Below are 11,403 nucleotides of genomic sequence, written 5' to 3'. Positions count from 1 at the left end.
GTGCGCGCGTCTGTAATAACAATAAAATAACAATAATAACCAGTTTATGGAGTCAACAACGATATAGACACACTGGCAATATACAATTCATTTAAAATTTAGAACTAGTCTAATTTGAGTGCATGATGTGCTAGGCTTTGTTGTCCACATATAATGGTGTGTTTGTGTGCGCATGTGTGTGTGTGTGCGTGTGTGTGTGTGTGTGTGTGTGTGTGTGTGTGTGTGTGTGTGTGTGTGTGTGTGTGTGCGTGTGTGTGTGCGTGTGTGTGGGCGTGTGCATGCGTGTGTGTGGGCGGGTGCGTGTGCAAGTGCCTGTGATTTGTGAACAGCCAAGTGGTAGATTATCGGCCACGGACTCATAAAAACGCACCTCATTAGCAATACGTGCGAGAGCACTTACCACTAAGCAAAACACCTGCAATCAGCAATACAAGAGCAACAATCTGCAGCTCAGAGCCCAGCTGCTGAGTGCAACACATGAAGCAGCAACTCCCAGTCGTAAAAACAATACAAAGTTCAATCCCCAGTGTCACGACGCGCGCATTACCCTTGCCACCGTGATCGATCACAAATAGGGTGTGTTCTAATGGCTAACTGATTACCGGCAATAAAAGCAGGCGGTAATGACGCCCGGAATGAGGGTAGAGATGATGAGAGAGGCAATAAAGGACGATGCAGTTTTGAAAAAGAAAAGAGGACTCCCCTTGTTGTGGTTTTGCCTAGCTCGAGCCAAAGTGTTCATACCCGCGAGATTATTTATACGGATACGAATAAAAGCCCCGGTAGTCATTACCCACAATAACAGCTCTTCAAAGGGCTTATCACACTGGGCTATTTTTCCTCCAACCTCCGATTAATCGGCGGTACAGCCTACATCCCAGAACTACAAGTATATCCGCCATATAATCACTATGGCAAACTATTTTGCTTTCTCAACAAAAATACATAGAATGCCTTTTGATATGCTGGAGGAAAATTACCTTCCTCCGGCATATCATATTCTTTCCGAAAGCTGTGGGTTGCAAATCTGCTCCAACAGTCGGAGGAAAAACAGCCCAGTGTGATAACGCTGTAAGACTGGCTTGGTTGTATTACGACCTTATTTGTCAAACACAACAGGTTCCTCTACCGGTTGACCTTCTCACTGTATCCTCAGACATCACGCTGAAGATAACACTTTAATTCCAATTTGCGCATTATATGTTCTCTATGTATCCTTATCTCGTGTATTTCAAGATCCTGGACAGTTCTCTGGTCAAGTTAGCTTCTCTAAGAACTATTTCACTAGTTCATGTCTCCTCTTGAACTAGAGCAAGCATATCAATGTCCGTCGAATATTAAGAATACATACATACATGTAATAGGATGACCTCTAGATTCTTTCCTGCCACTGAAGAAGCACCAAGAAATGTGAAAATGGCTTTTGGCCACAAGCAAATTATGTCTGCTACCCAACAGGATGACATAAAGGGAGGCATTAAGATTGCTGCCTATAGAGGGCATGAATGCTTTAAGAGAAAAAAAGTACGACAAGAAGCTTTGTCAAGATAAACTCGCCATTCACTTCAATGAAATATGCTCGAGGGAAAACCTCCTGTCCATACATGATATGAATAATATATATATATATATATGTATATATATATATATATATATATATATACATATATATATATATATATATATATATATATATATATATATATATATATATATATATATATATATGTATAGAGTACCGTTGATGTCGTGGCACATGAGTAAAATAAAATTTAAAACCACTCTCGGAGAGAGATAAGCTGAGATACATAGTAAACCGTATATTTCGACCACTAGCTGTGCTCCTCTTCAACTGCTGAAGAGGATCACAGCCAGTGGTCGAAATATACGGTTTACTCTGTATCTCAGCTTATCTTGCTCCGAGAGTGGGTTTAATTTATATATATATATATATATATATATATATATATATATATATATATATATATATATATGTATGCATGTATGTATAAAAGAGAGAGAAATCACCAGTCATGTGTAATCAGCCAGTTGCACAATGCCCTGCAATTCAACCCAGACACAACAGCACTTTAGCCATCGCGCTTGGCGTCAGGCCCTGGTTCCAGGCTGCATGCAATTCTTTTGCACAGAGCACCCAGGAAGCTACACACTACGGCCAACACAGGGCATGCAAAACGAAGACGACGACGACGACGAAGATGACGACGACGACGAAGACAACGAAGACGACGAGGACGACTTTGCAAGTACTAGGACCGGTCCGGTCGCACGTAAATGTGCTCATTCCGGGTGACAAACCGGACTACATAAGGAGTGTCTGGAAGGTGGTGGTAGGAGGGGGGGGGAGTGAGGGGGAAGTTAGGGGGAAGCTAGGTGCTAGAGGGCAAGACTCTCCTCTCTTCAATTGTTGGCAACCCTCTTCCAAAACCACTACGATAAATCCCAAGCAACTTGCTCTCCACCTCCTCTTCCTTTTCTTCTTCCTCCTCCTCCTCCTCTTCCTCCTCCTCTTCCTACTCTTTCTCCTCCTCCTCCTCTTCCTCTTCCTCCAGCTCCTCCTCCTATTCCTCCTCCTCTCTCCCTATTCCTCCTCCTCCCACCTCCATTTCATCCAAGACATCCTTCTTTAAACTTTTTATCCTTCAGCTCTTCACCCTCCACTTTCGATCTCATTCTCAAACTAAGTGACCTTTTCCTTTTCCTCTCCATCTCCTCCTCCTCCTCCTCCTCCTCCTCCTCCTCCTCCTCTTCTTCCTCCTCTTCGCTGATATCCGGCCTAAGGTTTCGTGTCCCGCCCGCTTCCTGGGCGCCGATCGTCTTAGGCCTAATATAGCTCCTATGGTTCCCATACTCCAAAGAACTCATCCTCAAGCCAATGATGACGTCATCATCCCATCATTTTCAATGAACACCCACTCTTTCATCCATAGTCTATGCGCTCCAAGCAGTCCGTTCAGGGTATGGCCTACGTTGTGAAGGTGGAGAGACGAGATGGAGAAGTTTGCAGGAGTGACGTGGCAGAGGTTGGCTCGGTCATGTGAATCATGGAATGCTATGAAGGAGGCAAGGAGTTCATGTATGTGCAAGGTCACAGAAATGTCTAGAAATCAGTCTATATATGAGTTCTGACCTCACTGTCGATCACTAGTTCAGTAAATGATCAGTCCATGGCAAAACACGGACACACACACACACACACACACACACACACACACACACACACACACACACACACACACACACACACACACACACACACACACACATACACACACACACACACACACGCAGCATTACCCATAGATCGGTCATATATGAGCTCTGAGCTCTCACCCGGGAGGTTGATAACTGTCGATCACGAGTCCAATACGTGATCCAAGAGCATGGTGAATGACACGCACACATAGATGACTTGGTTTGTTTTACTACGAGCAGATGGCCTGGGTCAAAGGTGATGAAACCTATTGCAGGTGTTGAGGTGATTAGTGGGTGATGATGAGGTGGTTCTTAGGTGTTGAATAAGGTTCTCAGTGAGTCCACAGGATGACGACGAGGTGAGTATATTAAATGATGAGTAAAGACTGACTCAGGAAAATTCGGAGGTGGGTAATGGAGTGTCTGAGGGGAGGTATTAGGGTACTTAGGTGGGTATTAGTATTCTCAGGTAATTACTCATATAGTAATTTACCTATAGGATGTTGAGGTGGGTATTAAGTTTGACTCAGGGAACTTCGGAGGTGGGTAATAGAGTGTCTGAGGGGAGGTATTAGGGTATTTAGGTGAGTATTACTATTCTCAGGAAATTACTAATGAAGTAATTTACCTATAGGAAGTTGAGGTGGGTATTAAATTTGCTATTAAGGTTTTGAAGCTTTCATTAGGGAGCTAACATTATCACAGGTGGTTGAAATGATCATTAGGGTGTTGAGGTAAGCGTTAGGGTGTTGTGGTAGGGATTAGGGTGTTGTGGTGGGTATCAACTTCCAAGGGTGAGCCTGGGTGGCCGCGGTGCTTGGTGCGTGTCGAGCTGAGAAGTCGAGAGACCCCAAGAAGTCTTACTAGGATCTTAGAGGCGCGCCCAAGAGGGGCCGGGTCATCCTCTGAGTCCTTCTTGGAGGTCCTCCTCCTCTCGAACACCCTCAACCTCGAGAGTCTAATAAAAAAGACCCCCTCTTGACCGTCCCGGAGGGTATGCGGAGCAAGAAGCGGTATCGTAAGAGAAGACCTACAGTGCGTTTACCCAACCGACCATGCCACAGCCACATGTATCCCGGTCCCTTCAAAAAAAAAAAAAAAAAAAAAAAAAAAAAAAAAAAAAAAAAAACATTGGGTGTGCATACGTGTGTGTGTGTGTGTGTGTGTATGTGTGTGTGCGTGTGTGTGTGTTTATGTGTGTGTGTTTATGTGTGTGTGTGTGTGTGTGTGTGTGTGTGTGTGTGTGTGTGTGTGTGTGTGTGTGTGTGTTTGCGTGTACGTGCGCATATCACGTGCATAAAAATTAATTTCTCTGTAAACATACACATGATAACACAATCCAGCATCCATACACGTGCCAACAGAATACGTACATACACACATGATATGCATATAAGTATAGATTTTCTAAACATAGTCAGCCAGCCACTTTCGGTCTATTCCAACCTCTTCAACACCATCAACACTTGCAAGCCTTTTCCAACCCGATAAGAAGGTTTCTGTAACGTTAAACTATTACAAACTTGACCACAGACACCATCCACACATTTCTAACAACGTTCCTACTTTTTATTAAAAAAAAAAATATTAATAATAATAATGATAATAATCATTACATGTTATCAACCCACACTATGTCTTCCCATAAGAACATTCTAATAATGATCACCTCAACACGGGCAAAGTGTCAAAAACAAGGACTAAAGCGACGGAAAGCGAAGAAAATGAAAACAGAGTACACTGTTGAAGAAAAAGAAAAAAACTCATTAATATTCATATCACATAACTACTCTGCCTCCCTCCATCCCTCCAGAATTCCTCCATATATATAATTACTCCATCCATTATCCAGAGCGCACCTTAAACTCACTCACTTCCTCTATTCCATCCCACCCGACCATCGCTCCATCATCTGCAACTAATTAATAAACTGTAGAATCATGGTACCCTTTACGAAAAGCTCCAGTGTTCTCGAAGCCCGGTAACAGCCACCAGTTCTACCCAAACTGAGACGCAGGCGACACAGGTGACGCAGGCGACACAGGTGACGCAGGCGACACAGGTGACGCAGGCGACACAGGTGACGCAGGCGACACAGGTGACGCAGGCGACACAGGTGACGCAGGCGACACAGGTGACGCAGGCGACGCAGGTGACGCAGGCGACACAGGTGACGCAGGCGACACAGGTGACGCAGGCGACACAGGTGACGCAGCACAGAGGAAAGGCAGACTCCCTGTTGCCAAATTGAAGTACAGCTTGAACTTTTCGCTCATTTGAAATGCTAAAGTAGTTCATCTAGAAGCATTTCAAGTGAGAGAGAAGTTGAAAATGTACTTCAATTCAGAAACAGGAAGTCCGCCTTTGGTCTGTGCTGCGTCGCCTGTGTCGCCTGCGTCACCTGCGTCTCAGTTTGTACTTGGACTGATCGAGACATTACCAGTTACACACAATATCATGTATACAAAAGAAGGTAAGTGACAGTAGCTTAAGAGAGGACTGTACAATGACACAACTCCTTCCTGAAGACAAATTCAAAGTCATCGTGAACGTATCCGAAATGCGCTGTTACTGTGTCCCTTTGATTATAGAAAATTTCCCAGAGTTGAATAAAATCGCCTACGAGGAGGTAGAACTAAATATATGAATTTTGCATGGCTAAGATTTTCATTCCTGTTGCTGCAGAAACCCAATCAGCTAAACGAAATCGCCCGGTGACATTTGTAAAACACAAATGGGACCCCAGCTGGCTGGTAAAGTATTCTGTAACCTGAAGTATTCCACGTGGCCAGAATCCACGACTCTTTGTGCTTTCGCATGAGTACAAGTGCATTTGATATGCAATAACTACAGCCGTAGCCTACACATAAATACATAGAGGCAGAAACCCAGACAGAATTACACTATAAATTGTCCAACCACAAACAGCAACTAATAAGACATGTGCATATCACACAGATGTTCGTATGGGGTACCAACGGGACACCATAAGCTGATTCTCAAACGGCAACAATGGCGCTTTCTTTTGCCCAGAACGATGTTCACTATATGCAAATGAAGAAAACACTGAACCTTTCATTAAGTCAAGTATTGAATTGATCTTGTAGCAAACGTCAACAATTTTATTCATTTGAGGCATTCTCATAAATCATCAGCCACTCTGAGACCACTACTAAACAAAGGACTCCCTCAATTTCTCCCCATGAATCGTGCAAGCACCTCTGCCACGTCACTCCTGCATACTTCTCTATCTCAACGCTCTACCTTTTGTCTGGTCTGCCGTTTCTAACCGTCAAAATGTCCATCCTCCACACCTCCACCCTCCAACCCTTCCACCTTTGTCCTCCACTTATTCCACCCGTCAATAACTCCACGTCTCCCGTCTATCATCCATTTCCTCCCTTTCTAATTCTATCGGACATTGGGCGGGAGACAGGGATAACCTGTTATCCATGAGGAGCTAAGATAAGAGGGAAGAAATGAGTGATGGAGTGGACGGGAGTGGAATGGGTGGAAGTGGAATGGGCGGGAGTGGATGCGTGCCTTAGACTTGGCTACTTCTCTTATAAGGGGGGGAGAAGCTTTTGGTATATAGATAGATAGATAGATAGAATTCTGTCACAATCCTTGTTTAGTGTTTGAATTCTTGGATATGGTCGGGACATCCTTTAGTTTCCAGAGTGGCTCTTCTTGAAGGCACTCTCTACTGAAGACGCATTTGATAGCTGTGCTTGACGTACGCAATTAATGAGGGTCTAAACAAAAACATACATATATCATAAAGTTACTGTATATATGCATGCAGACACATACATTAACCAAAATGCTGTAATGCCTACAGTTCAGTTATTTCGTTTTGCTTGATTTAATTTGCTGTCTAAATTTTTGATTACTCACACACACATACATACACACACACACACACACACACACACACACACACACACACACACACACACACACACACACACACACACACACACACACACACACACACACGTACACACACACATACACAGGTATATACACACAGACACTCGGTCGAGGAACATCCTGTACTTATGACAAGCCAAATAACAACATGGCCATAAATTTGAGAAAAAAATAATCATATTGTCTAATCAACAAACTTAGATGCCAAAAGTCGCACCTACTCAGCCAACGAAATGTCCTTCATGTTGATGAACCCAATAATTACAAAACGCAAAAAAATGTTTTGCATATACATGAGCGCAATATGAACACGGTTGACCTAAATATGAGAAAGTATACGTTAATGAGGTCGAGAGCTTGTCCATTATTTATACCTCCATGGTACAATGAGCGATAAGAATAAATAGGTTCAGGTTAGGTTACAACAGCAATTGCACGACTATCGTCTGGGCGCCATTAAACGGATGGTGCTACAGCTGTTATAATCGGTTCACATGGAACCTTGACATGTCATTCCAAGCCATATATTTCTCTAAATGGAACACGATGCGGCTTAATGGGGAATAAATATTTATGTCTAAGTAGAAGGAGATTCTAATTATGAGATTAATGATAACAGGCTTCTCTGAAAACCATTTGTTTTCATCATCATGGGCGTTAACTTATTAACTGTGTGACCTTTGGGCCTGGAAATACCCCCGAGGCACGGCAGTAAAGACTTGGCCATATCCAATTAAATCTTTCAATTGAAGAACACCAACAGAAGTACAGATATTGTTCAGAGGTGTGTGTGTGTGTGTGTGTGTGTGTGTGTGTGTGTGTGTGTGTGTGTGTGTGTGTGTGTGTGTGTGTGTGTGTGTGTGTGTGTGTGTGATTCACCATGGTCTTGGGTCACGTGTTGGATTCGGGACCGACAGCTATTTCCCTTCCGGAAGAGAGCTCATGTATGACCGATCTATGGATAATGTTGTGACCTTACATGTACACACACACCCAACTTCCCGCCCACGAGAGTCGGAGTAACGACTCACACCACAGTGATACTGAAATTATTTCAGCCCTGGGCGGGATTCGAACCCGCATCGCCATAATGGCTGCCGGGAACTTTACCACTGCACTGTGTGTGTGTGTGTGTGTGTGTGTGTGTGTGTGTGTGTGTGTGTGTGTGTGTGTGTGCGCGCGCGCACCCTTGAGTGTTTGCACATGCACAAGCGTAAAGCAAACACCTTTCACCTGATGAACATACTACTCCGTCAATTGAAATCACTCTGTTATTTATTTTATTACACTGCCATCGCACTACAACTCTTCTCCACGTCGTAACTTCCTACGACATCGTAATTACTGGACGTCGTAAGTTAAGTCACATAGAATTTGCTAACAAACTGCTCGCGGAAATTCTCCTTGTAACATTCTGAACAAGACTTTCGACTTCTTTACGTGATATTAGTTACCACTAATATTTTCTGCATGTTTATAATAGCCTTAGTCTGTTAATCCTTAACCCTTTCTTGGCAGTTTATCTAACTTAACCGGTTTTTTGGATTGATTTGGTTTAACGTCACGAATTTCCCTTATCAGCAGGATAGAACGATGCCCCTTACATAGGAGTCTGCAGCGTGGAATTTAATGAACAATGCCCTTGGTCCAACTCGCTGGTGGCAAAGTTCGAACTGCTGTCACCTCGACTGTTGACTGTCCGATGGGGTTTGTCCGTCCCTGCCAGATAATCTGTCTCTCCCTATGCCTGTCTATGAATGTCAGCCTTCCTACATACCCGTCTGTGTGTCTGTCTACTAGAGAAGGCAAATGACCACCTGTCTAATTCTGTCGACCACATGCACCCCGCTTTGTGTTCGCTTACATGTACTGTGAGGAGGAAGAGGAGGAGGAGGAGGAGGAGGAGGAGGAGGAGGAGGAGTTACATAGACAAACGAACAGCAAGAGACCTATTGGTCCTTACAAGGCTGTTCTAGTACCAAACCTATTTTAATCATATCTAGAAGTAAATAATTCTAGTCGGAGATTTGTAGGTAAGTAAATGTCGAGACGTCTTTTGAATACCTCTACAGTGGAACAACCAACGGCGTTGGATGGTGGACCATTCTATATAATAACAACGCGATTGAAGAAATAATATTTCCCACGTCTGCATACACTATTCTTAGTTGCGTTGGAGGTGTCGATTTTGAAATATTTTTCCATATCCATGTTTTCAGTTCTTCTGACAATTTTGAAGTAGTTGAGGAGGAGGAGGAGGAGGAGGAGGAGGAGGAGGAGAAGGAGGAAGAGGTGGAGGAGGAGGAGGTGGAGGAGGAAGAGGAAGAGGTGGAGGAGGAGGAGGAAGAGGAGGAGGGGGAGGAGGAGGAGGAGGAGGAGGGGAGGGGGAGGAGGAGGGGAGGAGGAGGAGGAGGGTGAGGAGGAGGAGGGTGAGGAGGAGGAGGGGAGGAGGAGGGGAGGAGGAAGATAAGGAGGTGGAGGAGGAGAAGGAGGACGAAAAGGAGGAGGAGGAGGAGGTGGGGGAGAAGGAGAAGGAGGAGGAGAAGGAGGAGGAGGAGGAGGAGGTGGAGGAGAAGGAGGAAGAGGAGGAGAAGGAGAAGGAGAAGGAAGAGGAGGTGGGGGAGAAAGAGGTGGAGGAGTAGGAGAGGTGGTGAAACGGAAGGAGAACGAAAACCCACGGGTGGGCCACGCATGGACTCGTGCTTGTTACCCAATCGATCAGCGAGAAATCGCACCAATTACGGCGCCAAACGGTTCATCGGATCACTGATCCGTTCCAGTGATCGGACATGCGAGCGCCCAATCAGGCCTTATGTGGGCCAAGGCGCCTCCAATCACTGACCAATCGACTGCACACAGCCCCTCCTCCTTCACACCTCGTCCTTGTGAGTACCTCGATTGGAGGACCAGCGTAGCCGATCATTATAAACTGGAGTCTTGGTACTTTGCCTCGACTATCTCATCTTCATCCACCTCCCTCTTGTAATAACGGGATTGATGAACGGGCCACCTCAAGGCTGGAATCTTTCCCGTCCCATGGTCATCTTTGCAAGGGGCTGGCTAGCCTCTGGGCTTTCTTCCAGAAGCTTTTGCAGAATGACTTCTGCCAAGAGCTGATTGGCCCTTGGTTCTTTTCTTCCGAAATCTTTGCAGGATGACTTCTGGAAGATACTTGGCCTCTAGAAGATATTTAAGGGGACGGAGAAGTGGGGATCTCCAGTTAAAAGAAGTAGCCTTGCTGTAGATGTAATGTCTCTTGCTGCATTGCCTCTGACCCGGGGCAGTGGGCCGGAACCAGGGATGATTCCTCTTCCACAAGGAGCAAAGATGAGAGGGAGGATGGGATGGTGGGTGGGAGTGGAATAGGTGGGAGTGGGTGCATACCTTTTGACTTTGTCAACTCGCTTTTAAAGGGGAAAAGTCCTTGGTACATTGATATACATAAGAAAAGATTTGACTTCTGGAAGATATTTGGCCTCCCAAAGCCTTTGTATGAAGACTTCTGCAAGGAACTGATGACCTTTGGAGCTTTCTTCAGAAGCTTTTGTAGGACGATTTCTGCAAGGAGCTGGGTGACCGAGTTGAAGGATATTTAGACTCGGGCAATGACCTGTTCCGTCATCGGCACAGGGATGAATTGTCAGTATTGCTCAGGGAGGAAACAAGGTGCAATTTCCACGTGATCTAAACTAGAAGGAATGAAATGTTTGTGTGTGATGGGGTGAATGGAGGGAAAATTTTCGTTCTCCAATCCCATCTAAGGGCTAGTGTTAGCCCTATGGTCTCTCGCAGTCTACTTCATTCTTATGTTTTTTTTTCGGATGACGGATATCTGGTTAGAAAATTATAACAATGATGATAATATCAAAATTTATGATAATGATGACGACGGTGAATATCATTAATCAGGTGAGACGCACATTCATCTTTAACTCCTTCATCCCGGTAACGCTCTTGAAGAAATTTTTATTTTGAACAGTTGGTCGAGGACTTAGAGATTGAAGGAGCTCTTGAGAAACCGGGACCCTTCCTGAGTCAATCGTCGTCAGCTGATTAATATTCCGGTAACACTCTTGAAGAAATTTTGATTTTGAATAGGTGGTCGAGGACTCAGAGTGAAGAATCGTTTGAGGAACCAGGACCCTTTCTGAGCCAACCGTCACCAACTGATTAAAATTCCAGAAACGATCTTGAAGAAATTTTGGTTTTGAACAGGTGGTCGAGCTCTTAAGAGACCGGGGCCCTTTCTGACCA

The 11,403-nt window shown here is 44.6% G+C and overlaps 1 protein-coding gene across 1 annotated transcript in view; it reads right to left on the bottom strand.

Moving 5' to 3' along the window:
• Shrm (shroom) overlaps positions 1-11,403 on the bottom strand; it is a 1,346,254-nt gene that overhangs the window by 874,188 nt on the left and 460,663 nt on the right. The gene's annotated exons all lie outside the window — the stretch shown is intronic.

This window comes from Oratosquilla oratoria, chromosome 34 (genome assembly GCF_046742065.1).
Source record: "Oratosquilla oratoria isolate Oo_2021 chromosome 34, ASM4674206v1, whole genome shotgun sequence".
NCBI classification, from domain to species: domain Eukaryota; kingdom Metazoa; phylum Arthropoda; class Malacostraca; order Stomatopoda; family Squillidae; genus Oratosquilla; species Oratosquilla oratoria.
The sequence above is the reverse complement of the archived record's forward strand: the minus strand, read 5'-3'. Positions and strand labels throughout refer to the sequence as shown.